Below are 22,609 nucleotides of genomic sequence, written 5' to 3' on the forward strand. Positions count from 1 at the left end.
TATTGATCAGTCTACAGGTTATAGTTGTTTATACTAATGTTAGGATTTCATATTTATTTAATAGAAACTGGGAATTATTAATGTTATGTGCATACATGTATATCTTAGTATATTGATATGATGAGACTTATAATATTTCTGAATTTAAAGAGTTACAGTTATGTCATTATTATTAAAGGGATGAGACTTTCATTTAAAGTTATAAATGATAATACATGTATTGATTGAAAATGTCCTGAAACTTGGATCAAGCAATATAATTGATAAAGTCTCAAAAAATCATATTTTGAATGGTTATTCTAATTTTTTTCTAACAAGTGCATAGATTGAAAAGGACAGCTTCTGTCTTATCTATTTGTAATGGGGGGACACCGGTCTCAATTTCCAAGCTTAGGTCTCCTGAGTCAACCCGACAACAGACTTTTCATAGAGTAGATTGTTACTTGCCCTTGAATAAATTTGTACACTATATTTTATAGCGGGTGATTTTTGCCACATGAAAACCAACAAAGTACAAAAAAGTAACCGGGTGCCAGACACAAAGTAGTGTGTTTGTTGCATTTTCATGTTTTCGCCAAGTGCCCTTGATGCAAAATACAAATCAGCCTTCATAAAATTTCTTATCATAGAAACAAGGTTAGTTTTTTATCCGTGCAAAAAATAGATATTGTACATGTATTAGCACAGTTATGTTCACTTTCAAATTGACCTGTTATAAATAATGGCACAACCAATAGTTTACTGTCTAAGCCCTTTTTAGTAAAAATAATTATACATAATATATAAATTGTTATTTTAATTTAGACTATGAGTATGTAAGGTTTTTATTTCTTATTTATTAATTAAGAATTAATTATCTGTTAATTTAAAAATCTAAATATCTGTCACGGTTTAGAACTGTTCACTATTTAGGCCAGAAAATGTGTAAGCGGCCAGATTGTTCAATCGCTTACAGCCGCGGTACATTATTCTGTGGGTCACAGGTTTGAGTTCTGGTCAAGCTGAAAGTTTTTCTCATCCAGTGACTGCATATAACCATGAGTTTAATTCACTATGCTCTGTAAACATCAGAAATTCAAGGACATAAACCAATAGAGTGGGGAAATATGTTGTGGTTTAGAACTATTTCATTATTAAAAGAGAAAATGTGTAGCCGGCCAGATAGCTCAGTTGGTCTTCTGAAAGTCATGGGTTCGAGTCATGGTCAGGCAGTTTAAGTCAGGGTTTAGAAGTGGTTTTTCAACTGACACATGTTTGATTCATTTAATAGATTGTATTTTATTTGAAATGGACAAAGGCAGTATTGCATGATACTTTTAGATCTACAAAAAGCATTTGATACAGTTGATCACACTATACTGCACATGAAGAAGTTCTTTTTCTTCTTCTTCATGGAACTTCAAGCATCTGCCATATGTAATGACATTCTTACATGGTTCAAGTCTTATCTCTGATAGCAGCTGGTTGATGTGGCTGGTTCTCCTTCTACTACTGCTCTGAGTACCTATGGTGTCCCCCTGATGTTCATTTTAGGTCCTCTTTTATGTCTAATATATGTCAATGACATGTCTGCAACCTAAGCAATAAGCTTTTATTATATGCACAGGCACAAGTATCAGACCTGGGAAGAAAAAATATGACCAGATTGATAAAAGAACTTGTGTTCATCTTAAAATTGTCACAAACCAAAAAAATGTAATTTAGGTGCAAACCTGGATCAAATTCTTTTGGCGTCGCCCTTTGATGCTTTGCATCAATGCTTTTCTTGTATTAAACTGGAACAGTTTGTCACGTTATTTGCAAAATTATACCAATTTTACACTTTTCAAACAAATAACACATGATGAGTAATATTTACACAAACGTGTAGTGTTTCCGAGATTCATAAAATATAAGCCAACATAAAACATCAACTGTTTGTCTTATAAACCTCATACAAACATGAGGAAACAATGAAAATTTGAGTACCCCATTAATAAGAGGAAATTTAAGTTGTCCTGGATTGATCAAGATTTAAGATTCAAAATATTTCATTCTGTATTATTTTTTTATGACAACTTCACACTAGATAATTTATCTTTTTTTTTATGTGGGTTTCTTTTTTTGACACTTAAGGGTGCAATCAAAAGTTATCATAGTCACTTTAGATTGTACTGGGTCACACGATAGCGGAAATACCGATACACTACCGAAATACCCTAGGAATATCTGATAACAGATATAAGAAAGCCGAAATACCTTAAAAGATAAATAATCACTCAATTTAATATTTTGTGTCATAATTCTCATGTTAGCCTTATTGTCGTGTGTACTGTACAGTAAGAATAATTCGCTGGGGTTTTTTTTTTTTTGGAGTTATTCACAAAGACAGATAATTTACAGATTGTTGTCTGTATCTGCAATTTCAAATTGCAAATTATAACAGTTTTCATCTTTTCAAATTGTCTGTGAGTCTTTGCCAGTCTATAGTCCCCGCTTTGTAATAAAGTACTTCTCAGTCATTTGAACTGTCCTTTTTTCTAGGTCTTGTACAAGTTGTACAAGGTCTGGGAGTGATTTGTTTTCCAGACAACAGTCTGTTTTAAAACACGATTTCAAAGCAATAATTAGATGTTATTTTGGTTAAAACCTGCGGTATTCCGGATCCATAAATATATCGGGTGTATTAGTTGGCTTCCTTAATCTATCATTAATGGGTATTTTGGCTTTCTTATATCTATTATCGGGTATTCCGGTATTTCGGAAGTGTTTCTATATTTCGGTTAGTTGTGTGACCGGATTATACATATTTATTTATTTAGTTCCATTGTGCAGGATGCTATAATAAGCTTATATGACACACTCTTGAATCAGTTCATACTGAGCAATGTATATTAAGTTTCTTACTATAGGATGCAACTGCTTGAACCCACGAGGCTAGCAATCTTTATATTACTAGTCCAACGCATTAACCACTCAGTCATGATGCCACTCAAATTTGCCATTTGTGTTGAATTTTGTACTTTAACACCACAGTTACACAGAGCCATCGGTGATTGATCGGTAGTTTTTTTAGCCAAATTATGGAGTTAACTGATGACAGAGTATTTAACACCGATATCACCTACGTGTATTGGTCACCAATAAATGTTTTCCACCTATCAACTGCTATTGGAAAAAGATAAGTTTTATCGGTGAAAAATTACCGATTGCGATTTTTAAACATGTTTAAAATTCTCGATCGGTGAAAATATTTTACAAATAACTGACAGCAACCTATATCACGAAATATGCAAGCTCTTAATCACCAATATCGCTGATAGGACAAAGATAACCAAATTTGAATCACCGACGGAAAGTGTTCAACCATTGATGACTAGCTATCAAACACTGATTAATCAGTGTTACGCCCGATTTAGCTCTGATTTACAAACGATAAAAACCGATAGTACTTCAGCATTTTTATCACTGATCCAACCCATTTGAGTTTGCTTTCTGTCACCGATGGACGTTTTCACAGAAAACCAGAAATAAAATCATGCATGACAACCGATCATAACAGTGAGTAAATTTAAAATTAAATGACCGATTGGGGACCGACCGTCTGTGTAACTGGCCCTTAACTTAGAAAAAAGGGTTTCTGTGAACGACCGGTATAAATGTTTCAAGATTATCTGCCCACTGGAATCCAACAACTGAGGGACCTTTGATTTGTTAATGTAATATCAAGCTATTTGGCTTGCTACTGACAGTCAATGGTTCCAGATGCCTGCTAATGTTTCATATATTGCACAAAGGGACATATTGTCACCATAATGCAGTAACAGGTTAACTCCTTAAATTCATAGGAGTTATTACCCATTACTGCACTAAGGTAACTATGTGTGACCTTTCTCCATTACCATGACCTTGACATTGTTAGTATGACCTTACAACATTTCAATGTAGCAGAAGACCCATTAAAGACAATTTCATGTATAATGAGGCACCTTTGTAGAACCAAAGATCTCCCAAAACCAACAATAAATGTTCATGAAGTCAATTTAGAAACACAAAAATTTTCCTCAACTCCATGACAGTTTTTTTTTATTAAATATAAATTGGTTTGATTTCTTCCTCACATTTCCCCCAACTACCCATCCTTTGTTAGAAGAATTCACAGTAAGGGGTGATGAGGAAATGATTCAAAGTAACAAAGCTTCCTTTAAAACTTCTCCGAGTAAACACTATCATAATAACATCCAGTACTTTAAGCCATAGTGACAGATAATAAAAATCTAATACAATCACCGCTCTGTTTACTTTTGCCACTTTAATTTCAATATCTAAACAGCTATATGAAGGGACGGGTTGTGCGAATGTTACATGGAACATAAACAATACCAAAAACAATCACTCGGCAGAGTTCACAAACAATGTCAGATGAAATGCTGATTGTCCAGTCAATATATCAAATTCACTATTGGTACTTCCGTATTTGTTATACCGTAATGTTAGATCAATATAGTAGTATTAACACCTTGCTTAAAAGACTACTCCTGAATTAAGAATATTTGGGTTTTTCCAGCTATTAACGTAGGTACAAACAAACTTTTACAATTTAACAGCTTCAAAAATAAGCAGAACAGGTTGACTAATCATTTGTGACAGGTAGTGCACCATGAAGCTATAATTATGGTAAAAATTAGTTTGTACCTACAGATTAGCGGGAAAACCCCACTTTGCTAAGTTCAAGATAACATCTATTCATGTAATCTTTAAAAAAAAAATTTGGGAAAGAAGACCCGACAGAATGATGCCTCTTTGTCAATTATTCCAGAAACAATCTAGCCGCTAGACTTGAGTAGAACCACAAATCTTCCATAAGCTAGCTTGAAGTCCCCGACAGGATTCAAACCTACTTCCATGAGGGACAGACACCACTTAGCCATGGGGGGCTCGCAAAATTACGAAATGAAAGGATCCAAAGTGCCCGGCAGGATTCCAACCTACAACTATGAGGGACGGACAACGCTCAGCCATGGGGAGGGGCTCTCGCAGGATTATGAAGTATAAAACAAATTCAGTAACAACAACCATATAATTGGCAACACGCACCGAATATTACTTTTAATATTTAAAATAAAATTTGTTTGTAAAAAAACGGATTTTTTTTTTTTAATGGTGCTGTGAAGAAATTGTTATGCAGTAATAAAATAATTGCATGTTAACAATGATTCAACATTATAAAGCAAGATGTATCATATTACATTTACACTATCAAGTCTGAACACTGATATCTTAAAGTAAAAAGTATTATTTGTTTAATGTATTTCATGATGTGTATTTTCATTTTTTACAGCATTTAGTTTCCTCACATTTAACATTATCATATATCAAAATTTTTCAACAATTTAACTCATACACCTCTTAAATTAGGACACTCAGATTTGTAACTTGTCTTGTTTATATGTAAGTTTACAGTGAAAATATTGTGTGGTACGAAAACACAAAAAAACATTTAACTGAAATTTTAAGAAGATGGGATAATTTTCTCAAATTCCATGACAGAATTATAAACACCAGCTATTATAATGCCATAGCTGCATAAGCAACCAACTGGATTAAGGGTAAATGACATGTTTTAAAAGTTTCAAAAAATATACTTAAAAGAGTTCAGTGGAAAAAAATGGTGTCCTATGAAAATCTTCACCCAAGGTTTAATAATCTTGTTGATCGAAACAATCATTTACATTGTCACCCAAGTCAGTAGGAGTTAAGGTCAGAAGCAAACCAAATAATTCCAAATTTAGAATTTCCCTTTCTATGCTAAATTACAATATCTTAAAATTTAATGGACTTGTCTATTTTCAGTCTTGTCTAAACCATTCACCATTTTATGGAATATTTCAAAATATAGTAAAAGAAAAGTGAAATTATAGCACAGACCTTGAATAGTGACAGCTGATCTTGGTCTGCACTGGTTGCATGTGTAAAATTTGTTGCCACCTTGGCAGCATGATTAGGGTTAAAGCTCTCCCAATACTTACATACTTATATACATGTAATATTTATATACTATAGTCAAGCTAAAAACTATAATTTATATGCTTAACTCACCTATATGCAACTTCTCATATTTATGCTTCCGTGCACTTTTTTTATTCTTTTTAATTGGAGTATATTCTAAATATCCTGGGAATGCAAAACTCATCCTCGCTTATTAATTAAACATGTATCACAAAAAAAAAATACACTGCAGACCTTTAAAATAACTATCAAAATAGTTTCACTAGAAATTAAAAATCACAGCAAAATAAATCATTTATAGCCGTAAGTTTAAATACTTATCATAAACACAAGTGTTCTTGTCAGTGAGATATTAAACCTTTATATTGAATTATTGACATCAATTATTTTAAGTTTATTTTCATACTAAAATTTGAATATTATCAAGCAATAAAGTTCACGCTGATAGTACAAGTTCAATATTAGCTTCCATATAAATACTCGGCTTTATTCCTAACTTGTGGCCTCATTTCTGTTAACCTAAAATTTTCACTTTTTTATTACCGTAAGAATCTTTGCTGGGAGCAACTATACGGTATGTATAATTTTGTATATGTTCATTTTTGATACATTTTCAAACAGATAAAAAATTAATCTAAAAAAATATATACTTTTTTTTAATTTGCAAAGTGTTACGATATATAGCATGTTTCACATAATGTAATAAGATATAAAATTCATAATCAATGTAAGTCTTACATAGTGTGTGGTCTCACAATGATTATCAGAATTCACATGTGTATCTTGTACAAATTCATTGAAAATCTCATTTGCTCTAGAATTCACACATGTATCTTGTACAAATTCATTGAAAATCTCATTTGCTCTAGAATTCACACATGTATCTTGTACAAATTCATTGAAAATCTCATTTGCTCTAGAATTCACACATGTATCTTGTACAAATTCATTGAAAATCTCATTTGCTCTAGAATTCACACATGTATCTTGTACAAATTCATTGAAAATCTCATTTGCTCTAGAATTCACACATGTGTCTTGTACAAATTCATTGAAAATCTCATTTGCTCTAGAATTCACACATGTGTCTTGTACAAATTCATTGAAAATCTCATTTGCTCTAGAATTCACACATGTGTCTTGTACAAATTCATTGAAAATCTCATAATGCTCTAGAATTCACACATGTATCTTGTACAAATGCATTGAAAATCTCATAATGCTCTAGAATTCACACATGTTTCTTGTACAAAATGCATTGAAAAGCTCATAATGCTCTAGAATTCACACATGTATCTTGTACAAAATGCATTGAAAATCTCATAATGCTCTAGAATTCACACATGTATCTTGTACAAATTCATTGAAAATCTCATAATGCTCTAGAATTCACACATGTATCTTGTACAAAATGCATTGAAAATCTCATAATGATCTAGAATTCACACATGTATCTTGTACAAATTAATTGAAAATCTCATAATGCTCTAGAATTCACACATGTATCTTGTACAAATTCATTGAAAATCTCATTTGCTCTAGAATACACATGTATCTTGTACAAATGCATTGAAAATCTCATTTGCTCTAGAATTCACACATGTATCTTGTACAAATTCATTGAAAATCTCATATGCTCTAGAATACACATGTATCTTGTACAAATGCATTGAAAATCTCATTTGCTCTAGAATTCACACATGTATCTTGTACAAATGCATTGAAAATCTCATTTGCTCTAGAATTCACATATGTGTCTTGTACAAATTCATTGAAAATCTCATATGCTCTAGAATACACATGTATCTTGTACAAATTCATTGAAAATCTCATATGCTCTAGAATACACATGTATCTAAAATGTACAAATGCATTGAAAATCTCATTTGCTCTAGAATTCACACATGTATCTTGTACAAATTCATTGAAAATCTCATTTGCTCTAGAATTCACACATGACTGTGTCTTGTACAAATGCATTGAAAATCTCATTTGCTCTAGAATTCAAACATGTGTCTTGTACAAAATCATTGAAATCTCATTTGCTCTAGAATTCACACATGTATCTTGTACAAATGCATTGAAAATCTCATTTGCTCTAGAATTCAAACATTTGTCTTGTGCAAATGCATTGAAAATCTCATTTGCTCTAGAATTCAAACATGTATCTTGTACAAATTCATTGAAAATCTCATTTGCTCTAGAATTCAAACATGTGTCTTGTACAAATGCATTGAAAATTTCATTTGCTCTAGAATTCAAACATGTATCTTGTACAAATTCATTGAAAATCTTATATGCTCTGACTAAGATTACACATATGTATCTTGCACAAATGCATTTAAGCTCTCATATGCTCTCATATGCTCTAGAATTCACATATGTATCATGTACAAACTCATCAAAAATCACATATGCTCCATATTCACATAATAATTTATGTATCTTTTACAAATGCATTTAAGTTCTCATATGTTCTTCAATTTTAAATACAATTATCTTAATATTGTACAAATTAACTAAAATTTCAACTAAAATTACCTATGTGACCAGAGTGCATACCAAGATCAGCCAGCTCATCCATGCCATCTGATAATTGTCTGCACTGTTCCCTATTCTGTCAGCACATACTTTTTAAAAAAAATCTCTAAAACTGATTAATGGTTTTGTCCAAAATGAAAGATGGACAAGTCCATTTAAGGTATTTAGCGTGGTATAAGGATATTTTTAAAAATTTCCCTCAAACTGATGAATGGTTTTGTCCAGAATGAGACATGGACAAGTCCATTTAAGATATTTAGCGTGGTAAGGGTTAGGACAATATTATAAGAAGCAATGCCTAATAAAAATGTTTCATGGTCATGTAAGGAGAAATAATCAATATCATGTATAGAAAGTAGTCACTGCTGTCTGTGAGAGTTTTCAAGTCCAATGCTGTGTGTATCTGGAGAGATTTTCTTTACTGCACTAAGAAGTTTTCAGCCTTATTTTCTCCAGCTGTTTTGTGTGTATTTGACTTGTCCATTATATGAATTTCAAACTGTCCACAGTAGTTTCAAAGATTTTTCGATATATTTAATTATCATTGAAATTATGCATTAGATACTTATTATAACAAACTGTAGAAATATTTTGTTGATATTTGAGCTGAGAGGCTTTACATATTGGTATACAGGGTTATATTCATTGCATATTATCATAATATCAGGGGGATAACAAAATTGTTATAGTCAACTTAACTTTCGCACATGGTAGAAATAAAGGTGAAAATTCATATGGGTAAGTATTATGTTTACAATTATATTGCATTATAATCCAAACGCCCCCCCTTCAATTCTTCAATTCCTTGCATTCCCCAACACAGAGAGCCAGACCCCATGTGGAACTAATTAATAATCGTAGTACTCTACTACAACCACTCACAGCTGCCATTTTGCCTTAAATATCACATTTCAATTAATATAAAATCTCACATGAACGTGCAGTTTCTAAGGAAAATTATGAAAAAACGAAGGGATATTCATTTTCTTGAATAAAAACATCAATTTAATTATGATGTCCAATATCATTTAATAAAGATGAGAACAGGAATCACAAAAAAACTAACTATCTTGTTTACTCAAGCACATTGGTGGTCTGGAAATTTTAAATACCTGGAGAAAAATAGCTCCAGAAGGAATGTTGAGTTACTATTATAGTAATAACAAGTTTTCATCATAATTGATAAGTGACAAAGCCAATGGGAACAATTGATTCACCTGCTTCATGGAGAGACAATTTTTTTTATTTTTGTTAAAATTTTCAAGATTATAAATTAAAGTGACATTAATGTCAATGAGAGCCTATTATTTTTTTTTCACTTTGAGTTGAGCTGAATTAGCTTTGTTTTTCAAAAGACTTACTTCAAAAACATTCATTCACCAATAACTGATAACAACAATGTTTAGAAAAATATAAACAAAATGCCCCACTCTTTTTAAATTGGATGTTACTAATAAATACGAAAGCTATATTGATGGAAAATCTTATGGGTTATTTATAACTTTTGCATATTAAATTTTAAATTTGAAAACAATTTACCAAAATGTAAAGTTATTTATAATTTCACCTTTACACTTGCAATTTAAACTTGGGTGGGCATAATGGTACTTTAAATCATGCCTGTTTAAGGTGTATGCTAAAGTTACATATAGCATTTCAATTTTGCATGACATCAGAAATAGTTAAAAGCGGAAACAAAAGTTATCTGCCGAGTTTCGGAAAACATGTAATAAGTCAGAATAACGCATTGTGCAATATATTTACAAAATTGTTTTTTTTACTGTTAAAATTTGTACATGGAAAAAAACGACAATTGCCTTGTTCCGGGTATCTTTATTGTCAAGTTTATAACCAGTGACACTGTGAATGTGGAAGCTAGCCCCAAATGTCAATAAAACAGATTTGATATGAATAATGTCTTCTTTTTTTTACAATGATATTAATTAAATTTTTAAGTAAACATAACAACATCTGTTATCATCTGTTTCAAAACTGTTTACATAATTTTTAATTAAAAATACGAAAAAACCTGTAACCCCACCACAGAAAAAATTCTGATCAACATCCTAAATGGCAAAAGAAGGCAATAAATTGTCTAATCTAGGCTTAATGAGGGTCCAATCAAGGAAGAGCTATTACATAAATTTACAACTTTCAAAGTATCAGCTAATTCATCAATAAATTATTATCAAATGAAGTAATAGCTATAACATTTAAAACAAGAAACATGGCAATGCCATGAAACCAGGTTTTCAATTATCACCATTGTAGATAAATATGTTGTATTTGAAATACAAATACAAGCAACAAACAATGTAACTATGTGCAATGTAAAACATGAATAATGTAGGAGGAATTGCCACTGAAGAAGTGTTCACTATAATATTATGTATAAGGAAAAAAACAAAGGGCCATAATTAGGTCAAAAACTATCCAATCACAAAACCCCGACAATATGTGCCAGGGTGCTTGATGACAAAGCTTCTGTGAAAGTTTGAACAAAATCCGTTGAGAAATGTAGGACGAGTTCAGCACAGAAGAATTTGTTCACTATAATTATATTGATAATTCTGTATAATGAAAAACAAGTTACAAAGTAGACATGAAATAATATATCATATCTTTTTTAAATTACCTCCAAAGATGATATGACCTTTGACTGCCAAATCAAGTTAAAATCATGTAAACAGGATTTTCAATGTTAATGTCACTGTGACCTTGACCTTGGAGCCAGCCATGCGGAACATGCGTTCTGCACGTCATCTTGATGTGGTAAACATTTGTCTGAAGTTTCATCAAAATTCTTCAAAGGGTTGAAGAGTTACAGAGCGGACAGGATTTTCAATGTTAATGTCACTGTGACCTTGACCTTGGAGCCAGCCATGCGGAACATGCGTTCTGCACGTCATCTTGATGTGGTAAACATTTGTCTGAAGTTTCATCAAAATTCCTCAAAGGGTTGAAGAGTTACAGAGCGGACAGGATTTTCAATGTTAATGTCACTGTGACCTTGACCTTGGAGCCAGCCATGCGGAACATGCGTTCTGCACGTCATCTTGATGTGGTAAACATTTGTCTGAAGTTTCATCAAAATTCCTCAAAGGGTTGAAGAGTTACAGAGCGGACAGGATTTTCAATGTTAATGTCACTGTGACCTTGACCTTGGAGCCAGCCATGCGGAACATGCGTTCTGCACGTCATCTTGATGTGGTAAACATTTGTCTGAAGTTTCATCAAAATTCTTCAAAGGGTTGAAGAGTTACAGAGCGGACAGGATTTTCAATGTTAATGTCACTGTGACCTTGACCTTGGAGCCAGCCATGCGGAACATGCGTTCTGCACGTCATCCTGATGTGGTAAACATTTGTCTGAAGTTTCATCAAAATTCTTCAAAGGGTTGAAGAGTTACAGAGCGGACAGGATTTTCAATGTTAATGTCACTGTGACCTTGACCTTGGAGCCAGCCATGCGGAACATGCGTTCTGCACGTCATCTTGATGTGGTAAACATTTGTCTGAAGTTTCATCAAAATTCTTCAAAGGGTTGAAGAGTTACAGAGCGGACACAATTTCGTTTGACGCCCGCCCATCCGCCCAGCCGCCCATCCGCCCATCCGCCCATCCGCCCATCCGCCCGCCATACCCCAATCTAATAACCAGGATTTTCAAAATTGAAAACCTGGTTAATAAACAACTTTCAAATCAAGTAACAGCAATAATACATCAATTACCAACAATCAAATGAAATAACAGCAATTACATAAATTAACAGCTATCAAATCTTTAGTAACAGCTATTACATCTATGTCAACATCAACTTTCAAATCCAGTAAAAACTAAAACCTAAATGATTAAAAACTTTATTTTTTTTAAAATTCAAACAAAGTAACAGCTATTACATCAGATAACAACTATCAAATAAAGTAACAGTTATAACATTAATTAAAAACTTTTAAATCATTTAGAAACAGCTATTACATCATTCAGCAACTGTTATATCAGTATCAGGTAAAGGCTACATTGTATTACAAAATAAAGATAGAGTTCTTTCACTTGTATTATACTTTGAAAAAATTGAATATAACACAACTTCAAGAAGCATCATACTGGTTTCCATTAATTTAACACTATAAATAAAACAAGTCAGGACCATGATAGCCCTAGATCGCTCAGCTTCGAATTACATTGCTAGAAAAGGTTAAAGCCAGTAATAAGGTCACATTGGGTTTGCAGGCTGCAAAACTGTAAAATAAGTGACCACCAGGGCAGGCCATTTATAACCCCAGGGCCATGACTTATGTCACTTTTGTAAAGGTCTACTTGGCAATGCTACATGCCCAATAACTAAGCACTTGGTATTAAAGTTTCATAAAAAAGACTTAAATGTATTTTCCTATACCAGTCTAAGCTCTTGGCATTGTAGTTTCTGAGGAGATGTCTTTTAAGTTATTCTTAAAAGTGCTGCCAATTTTGACTCCAGGTGTATGACTTTTAAGACTAGTTTATAGATAAACTAAGTGACCCCTAGGGCAGGGCCATTTTTGACAAAAAGGGCATGATTTATATTACATTTGTACAGGACCTCAAGGTGACACTACATGCGAAAAATCTTGGCTCTGGGTATTGTAGTTTCTGAGGATAAGTTCTTTGAAGATCACATTTTTAGCTCATGTGACTTAATTATGCAGCAGACTAGCTTTTGTAGAAAACCACCTAAGGATCATTCATGTAAAGTGTGGTCAAAATCCAGTGGTTTAGGAAAGAAGTTATTTATAGAAAATGTACACAACAGTATCAGGCAAAAGTTACAGATGACAGACACACTGCCATCACTAAAGCTCATCTCTGAGCACTTTGTGCTCAGGTGAGCTAAAACTGCAAATCTTACCATCTACCATTCATTATTTTGAGCAGTTTAAATACATCTGAATACTTTCAAGACAAGACGCTATGTTTCTTAAAAGGATGCTTAAAAGGCTTATGATATACATAAAAATTCAATTATCTTGGTAGTGCTAAAAGGTTATGAGAAAGACTGTGACAACCAGAATTTAATATAATATGCAACCATATTCTCAGACAGAACTAATTATCTCTTTTAAATGCAGAAGTTGCAAAAGAGTATGTTGAAAATTTACTGAAAAAGATCTGAATAAGGTCAAGGATCAGAATAGTGAACTTGCTAAAACTATTTTGAAGTTTTATCTATCAACTAGTCAAACAAGAGCTGTCACGCAAGTGGCGAATGCCCCCGAAAAAGTTTCTTAAGCATGCAGGTATTATGAAAAGAAAGAGAATGAAAGTAACTAATTGCTTAATATTGTTCTTGTGAAATGAAATGCTATATGATTGTTGTGTAAGAGGGGACGCACAGACGGATATGAGCCTTAGCCATGACAAATTGTCTTGATGTGGTAGATATTTGTGCCAAGTAATTTTGAAAACCTTCCATGCATGACAAAGTTACAGTCTGGACATGAATGTGTATCTTCAAACTCTTCTCGAGGGAATGACTCCCTTCAAACTATAAGTGTGACCTTGACCTTGAAGGGACATGGATCTTGAACAAGACATGTCATCTATTTATGCCTAGTTATTTTAAAATCCTTAGATGCATGACAAAGTTGCAGTCCGGACACAAATGTGTGAACCTAATAAACTCTAATTGTGATAAAGTGAACTTCAAAATGATAGTGTGACCTTGACCTTTTAGGTAGGGACCAACACATCGTCTTGATTTGGTAGACATTTATTCCAAGTTATTCTAAAATCCTTCCATGAATGAAAAAGTTACAGTCCCGACATGAATGTGTGTACCTATTTACTCTTATTGTGATAATGTGAAACTTCAAATGATAGTGTGACCTTTACCTTTGAAGTAGTGATGTGGTTCTTGGATGTGACACATTGTCTTGATGTGGTAGACATTTGTGCCAAGTTATTTCAAAATTCCCCAATGTATGACAAAAGTTACAGTATGGACACGAATGAAGTGGGGACGCAATGACAGACAGACGGATGGTGCGATTTTAATATGCCGCCCTTCAAGGGCATAAAAAAATATGAATAGGTCAAAGTTGAAATAGTTGAATTAAGTGTGAACTTGCTAAAAGAGTGTTTTTGATTTATCTATAAAATAGTCTGAAAAAAGATCTGAATAAGGTCAAAGATGAAAAGTTGGATAGTGAACTTGCTAAAAGATATTTTGAAGATTTATCTAAAAAGATCTGGTAAGGTCACAAATGATATAGTATTAAATTTATCCTGAAAAGAGAGAGAGAAAAAAAGCTTGCTAGCTTTTGAGTGTTTGTTTGAACACAGATCTGTGTTAGGATAATAATGCCTATAACATTCTTTATTCCACCTCACCAGTTCATTTATTATGTATCCACTCAGTAATTATAGTCATCAAATGATTCATTTTATTTGCAAAGAAAGCCGCCATGTGACCTAAAAATAGCATTTACAGTCTAATTATGTACTGAGCACACAACGGAAGGCTATTTTTGTCCTCTTATTTATTAGGAGACCGCGACAGAGAAAGGGAAAAAACGAAATGAAAATACAGCCAAAGTTTATGGATGTCAACAGCTATTTTAAGAACACTGTACTCTTAAAAGAAAATTTTCGTTGATTACTGAAAAATGGGCGAATATTACTTATTCTATGAGGAGAATTTGTCCAACAAAGTCATAAAAGTAGGAAGGGAATGACCAAGTATGGAGTATTTTTTACTGTAGCAAGTTAATCTGATTTCCTAAAATACATTATGCTAAATAAAGTTCAAGCAATGAATAATTCAGATAGTCAGTTATCATCTGGCAATAAATGTAAACCTAGGTTAATGAACCATTATACCTCCATATAAGTAACACAAATTACAGATATTCATCAAAACTCATCGTTGATTAACCTTTTTTACACTAAATATATCAAATGGACTCATCCATCTTTGTAACCGTACGAAACCATTTGTCTGATCAATTTTAGGGAAAATTTCAAAATATGTACTGACAGAGTGCAGACCATCATTATCTTGCTTTGCACTGGAACTTGCATGGGTCATGTTCAGTTGCTCAGCTTCCTGCCAGTTGGCTTAAGCAACAATAAGAACAACTTTCAGACTAGAGTTATGAAACTTGTCTTATAAAGTTAAACAAGCAATTATCATAGTATTGCAAGCAATCCATAAGTCCCCTACCAGATGGAACCCCATCAACATTCTGAAGGGCCATTGGCCATTCACTAATGTTTTTATTATTCTCTATTTTAAGTAAATTTGTTGGAAAAGCTCTTTAAAAGTGATCACAGGAAACAGTTTTGTTGAAAAGACAGACAGACGGACTGAAGGACACTCTAAATTTAATATTTGAAACATCCCTGTTACCAAAATATAACATTTTAAAAAGCAAAATTCTTAAAGAGGAGATAACTCTTGAATTAAAGATGCAATTTCATAAAAATTTTCAGCTCTTTTTGACTAATCACAAATATTGTTATATTTGCCATGTTTTAAGCCTATTTGTTGCCAAGGCAACCAATATTTTTTTAAAATAAGAAGAACAGATAAAACATGCATAATCTCAAGACTGCCATCTACCCATATGTCAAGTTTCATAAAAATATTTACAGTACTTTTTGCGTTAACACTGGATCCAGTTTATGTGTAAAAATTGCCATATTTCAGTCTATTCGTTGCCATAGCAACCAGAATTTTCAACATAGGAAGAAAAGAAAAAGACGTGCATAATCTCCAGACTACCATCTACCCATATTTCAAGTTTCATAAAAATATTTCCAGTACTTTTGCGTTATCACTGGATCCAGTTTATGTGCAAAATTTGCCATATTTTCAGCCTATTTGTTGCCATAGCAACCAGAATATTCAACATAGGAAGAAAAGAAAAAGACGTGCATAATCTCCATACTGCCATCTATCCATATATCAAGTTTCATAAAAATATTTTCAGTACTTTTCAAGTTATTGCGGGATCCAGTTTTGTGGACGGACGGACTGACGGACGGACAGACAGACGGACGGACAGATGGACAGACGGACAGACGGACGGAGGGTAAACCTAAAGTCCCCTCCGGTAAACCGGTAGGGACTAATAAACTGGAGAGCTACTGAACACCAGACTTAGTGCTTTAGGCCTCTGCTTCTCACTTAGATACAGATTGTATGAGCCTTAAATGGAGTCACAATGATATTTCCTTATAATAATATTGGTTAATTCTTGAAGTGGATTTGAGAGTTATGTAAAGAAGCAGTTATCTTTTATAACAAATGAGCTAAATTATAAACTAAACCAATTATCATATATGGGCGTTTAAAGATATTAACGAGTATAATCAGTATGAAAGCACTTAGTAACTAAGTAGTTTCAAAGTTTTCTTCAAAAATAAAATATATCGTGAAAATGTTGAAGTAATGGGGAAGTTATTCTGTATAAAGGGAAGTCAAAATTATGTAACTTGTTATTCCATGCAATGCTGATTCTATGGTTATGTTAGTTACACGAGTCATGCAGACATTTTGTTACTGATCTTTTTTAAACATATACATTTATTATGAAAATGGAGCTAATAAATATATCATGATTTAAGTTCTTACCAAAGTTTCATATGATCATGTAATCCGAATCCAAGAAAATTCATAAAAATCCAACTTTTCACTTTTTATTTAAAAAAAAATCCACAATCCAAATTTTCAAGCACCTTGCACGGTATATACTGATAATGTAAACTTTATCCTAATATTCCATATGATATTCTTGCAAAGTTCATTACTAAACATGAAAACTTTTGTTCCAACACAAGTAAACAATTCGAACACTTAGCAAAAAAAAAAATACAGTCTATTTCAGATTACTGTAAATGGCACTAATTTTCTCTTTCAACTTGGTGTAATTGCTCTATATTTCACTATGTTGTTGTTGTTTTTTTTCCACTCTCGTTTTATTGTATTCAAACGTAAATCTTTTCACAATGGACATAGATCTACTGTAAGAATGAAAAAGCTGATATATATCCAGTCACAATACACCTGTTATCCATGCAAATAACACCCCTATCCAGTGAAAAAATTTTTTTTTTTGAAAATCAATACCGAAAGCAGGATCTCAAGGATACGGTATATAATAGCAAACAAATCTGTCATGTATATGTCTGACCTAATTACCAAACATGATTAGCAACAACATTGTGCGAGAATTGTGTCCACATGACAAGTTAACAACAAGAGCTAGAAGCCTCTAAAGGGTGACAGTAACAATTACAGTTGACACATGATAATGTGACAGCTATAATTAACTCCTTGGGGCCAAATAATGAAAACAACGATCTAATGTTTTAAGCTCTTTACAAAATCTGACAATGATAAATACACAAAAGACTTTAAAGTTAAAATGATATTACTTTTCTGTAATGATCATTTAAGGTTTTTTTTTCTATCTTAAGTGTCTTTTTTAATTTGTATGTTTAAAATTGTAAACGATTAACTGCCGTCAAGTTGATGTCAACGTAACATGTTGGTACAGTAATGAGTAATTTTTTCACGACAGTCTAGCTTAAATGTGGCCTGTGCCAAGTTTGAAATATCCTAAAGCCATATACATTTACCATATGTTGAAAATGCTGGATTATATATATATATATGTGTGTATATATGTGTACAAACTAAAAACTATAGACTTTAACATTATAGCATAATGGAACTTTGTTATTAAATACAAGAACAAAAGAAACCTGCATACAATATTTAAATATTCATTAATTTCAAACAATACTTGTGTGTGAAGTTTCAAACTTTCTAAAATCAATAATCTTATTACATGTACAGTATATATGTCTTCAGAATAATTTACTGAACCTAAGTTTGGGGCAGAGAAGGTAGAGGTCAAATGTTACCAATTTCTTTAAAAAAAAATTTTTAATCTTTTAAATCTTTAAACATCCTAACATGTTTCTGGCACAATGAGCAAAACAATATTAATCTTTTAACTTCTAGTGCATCATAATAATTATTATGATTGTAAATTTTTAGTACTGGACAATGCTACAATCGTATTCTAATTAAGAAGCTATAAGCTTATAGACACACTTTTGAATCTGCCAGTACTGAGCAATGAGTGTAAAGTTTCTTGCTCAAGGATTTAACAACGACTTGCCCCTGACAGGGTTTGAACGTGTGCGGCTAGCATTTATTAGATTACTAGTCTGAGGTGTTAATCACTCGGCCATGTCTTGATCTGCACTGGTTGCTATTGGGTAGAATCTGTTGCTGCCAGCAGGTTATAAGAGTTAATGCACCAGGTCAAAGGTCAATGACAAGTAAAGAGGTAAATGTCATAAGTCAGTCATATTGGTCATTATAAAACGTTGATATGGTCATTGTAATGTGATGACCACTGTTTGTGTACTGTATGTTTACCTGCTTTGACATATAACACTATGTATACCAGGTGGTTATTCATCAATCATTATAAACTATAGAAGATAGCCGAAGGGGGCATAATGTTAATATAAACAAAGACAAAGGTCATTCCCAGTAATCAGACCTACCAAACTACAACAGTAATTAGTCTCTCGTTCTATCGTATAACATGTAATTCATTTCCATCATTTAATTTTGTTCATTTTATCTTATAAATTAAATTTGCGATGTTGATTTGAATATACAACCAATACAATTAAGTATGTCAATGTGGTTTAAAATTTCTTCGACAATGATACATTTTTTCTAGGCACAAGTCAGCGACTGCTATCTGGATAACTTATTTACTAAGATTTTTATCTTTTATTCCTAATCTACAGCATTAACAGATCTATATTTGTACAAAATTATCACTGATTGACAACACACAATAATGTTGCTAAATTGATAAATAGGTCAATAACAAAATTAAGCAATGTTAATGAGGTGATTATGGCTCATAAATAGGTAGGTCAAACACATGTTACATACAATATGTAGATGTATGATGTATATTAATTGTATAAATATACTTTGTTATTGAGTCACACATTTGTTGTAGTGACATTGTTTGGGACATCATTATGGAAACTTTTAGTTTTCCTGGTAAAAAATAAAACCTCAAGGTGAGTAATTTCAGATACTTCTACATGAAAGAATAAAACCACACAGGATTTGAACCCAATCCAAAGTGGTGATTGGCAATGTCTAGATGATTTTAAAGCACATAAGGTAGGGTGTCAGTGTTTGTCCTGTAAAATATGAGAGGGCTTTTGTTGGTCATGTAAAATTAATGGCTGCTAGGGTGTCACTGACTGTACTGTAAAATACGAGAGGGCTTTAAATTTGTCTGTCCTGTAAAATTAATGGATGCTAGGGCTCGAGTGACTGCCCTGTAAATTATGAGAGGGCTTTTGTTAGTCATATAAAATTAATAATAGGTGCTAGGGCTTGAGTGACTGTCCGGGTATATTGTATGATGGGAAGGTCTGTCTGTATATCTTATGGGAGGTCTAATTTGTCCACTAAGTGGATGGGACGAGTTTGGTGTTGAAGCAGCTTTTGGGCTATACTCCTTAATGAATGGCCTCCCTTATAAAACAACCAACTTAAACATGTATTATAGCCTTGATAATTATTATCATAAATTAAATCATATCATAAAATCATCTAAAAAACAAAATATGCCTTAACTGGCACTTGTAAAATGCACAAAAATTGAATCTCGAAACTGAGTAAGCTATAACTCTTCCTGACACTGTCAAATGACAGAAGCCAAACAATAACTGACATAAATTTCATGCATCATGCTGTGCTTACTCTAACAACCCTTCACAGACCCTAATGTTTTAAAGTCTATATCATGAATTGACCTGTAAGTCAAAGCTGATTCAAATTAAAACATGTATTATCTTCAAACAGAAATTGTAATTTTTCAATCCTCATTAATAAAAACCTTCAGAGATCACACTACAACAGAAAATCAATTTAAACAGCCTCCAGCTGTTTGACATTTCATGAATTAACCATTTCACTTCCTGGTATAATATATAATGAGGTCATTCGTAATCACCTGCCTTGATCATTTAGGCAATAAATTTGAATAATTAAAAAAATATCAATCATTTTAATTATAATATTATGTTTTTATGTGCATTAATATTTAATATTCACATGATTTATAGTGCCAGGAAGGCACTGAAGCAAAAACAAGAGATCACACAATAGCGGAGAAAGGAGGGGAGGGACGTGCCAATAACTGTTAAAATTAACAACTTAATAAGAGAATATATAAAAAAACCTAAAGGGCTGATACGGGAATTAAAGGGACGATGGCGGGGTGTAAGGAAAAATGGGACAAAAATTGGGAAATGGGAATAGAAAAGACAATTACCGTAAAAAAATAGCTAGGATATTCCGGAACATGTAACCAAATCAATCCACATGCCATACATATGAAGGTCGACAAAAAGAGGTACCACCTTGAAACAGTCATAACACTACTGGAGAGTACAAACTGGATTTAGGTGCACTAAACCACACTCTTAGTCCCAATATATGAAAATATAATTGAAATTCTAACAACTGTCATGGTTACAGAAGATGAAATAACTAAAACACAGAAATGATCATGTAAATATAGACAGGTAATAACAAAAGTACTTGGCACCTTAAAAGTTATATTTTTTCTTTTGTTTTTATTTTTTAAAATAAAATTTTGTATTCAATATTGTTTATACAATTCATAGGATTATAGTAATTTGTAATGAACACATGTTCAGTAGGAACAGTCTCTGTTCTAATAGTTTAATAGATACTGACAATTTTAACACTTGATATTGAATATCCTTTTATAATAACAAAAGACAGTTCCGAAGTCAAAACTGGACCATGTCCATTATGTAAATATATAGCATGGTACATCTCTCTTTTTTTTGGTAAGGGGGGGTGGGGGGTGATTGTGTATTACGCCTTGCACCAACACAGTATAAGTTACATGTATGATGCATATGTATGATTACACATTGAAAACACACCAATACAATCAGTGATTACACACTGATTACATGATTACACACTGATTACACATAACATACAATCATGTATCTATGCATTTACATACAGCTGCCAATTTGTCCAATATTATTGAACAATAATATGTGACAACTGTGATGCTACTAAAATAACAGAATTTTATATGCCTATAAACGGTAAAAAATATTCTATGCTCATCTTTGTGTAAAATTCTTTTATTGCAGAAATTTATTGAAATCTAGGAAATTCTTACTGTTACTGAATGTTATTGTATAAATTATGTCTTATTTGAATATGAGAATGCATAACTACATAATTATGTATGTTTGGGAGGCTGTATTCCTTATATCTTGTCAAGTAAATTTGGTCCTTTCTAATAGATAATAAAACTGCTATTTTTTACACTACTGTAGAATGTAGAGTTTAAAACCTGTATGTATTTAAAAGATGTATATTTTTTACATTTCAAATGAGACTGTATAGCTATTAATACGAGGGTTGTTCGGGAAGTTCTGAGAATTGTTTTATAGCACACGTTGTAGTCGGGTTAGCGTAAATATAAATATATACGCATTCATTTCAATATATACTGTACAGTATCTGAAAATATCATCATCATCATACACACAGAAACTAAAACATAATAAAAATAGTAAATAACCATATAACAAACACCGGGCGCAAGCCAACGTCATTTGCAACGTTATGCGACTTTAAAGTCCATCGATCGTCGCACCTTTTCAACGTAGTCACCTGCAATTTCGATGCATTTCTATTGTCGGCTGATCCACTTACCATGTTTCCACGTACCAGCTATCGGTAAAGGACGAGACTATAGCTTGCGTATGCTTTACAAGATAGTCAGCTAAGTCAAAGCGTTTTCCACGCAGCTGTGATTTGAGCTCCGGGAACACATGGAAGTCCATCGGAGCGAGGTCCGGGCTGTATGGAGGGTTTCTTCCTTCTTTAAAACGAGCATGCCATCTATACACTGTAGCCGGACTGCATTTCTTGTATTTTCCTGTAGAATTGATCATTTTATTGTTTCTGTGGAAGACTTTTCCAGCGCAAC

General features: G+C 32.7%; 1 protein-coding gene across 4 annotated transcripts in view; it reads right to left on the bottom strand.

Annotated features, from left to right (window-relative positions):
- Nucleotides 1-22,609, bottom strand: part of LOC132741451 (ras guanyl-releasing protein 3-like) — an 82,792-nt gene that overhangs the window by 39,836 nt on the left and 20,347 nt on the right. Inside the window, exon 1 of one of the 4 annotated variants that reach the window (XM_060729612.1) lies at nt 17,143-17,473. The exons of the other annotated variants lie outside the window; for them this stretch is intronic. The gene's annotated coding sequence lies outside the window, so the exon portion shown is untranslated. Of the gene's footprint in view, nt 1-17,142; nt 17,474-22,609 lie in introns of those variants that run through there. 4 annotated transcript variants of the gene reach the window in all.

Source organism: Ruditapes philippinarum, unplaced genomic scaffold (genome assembly GCF_026571515.1).
Source record: "Ruditapes philippinarum isolate M1 unplaced genomic scaffold, ASM2657151v2 ctg112_1_1_1_1, whole genome shotgun sequence".
In the NCBI taxonomy this organism is placed as follows: domain Eukaryota; kingdom Metazoa; phylum Mollusca; class Bivalvia; order Venerida; family Veneridae; genus Ruditapes; species Ruditapes philippinarum.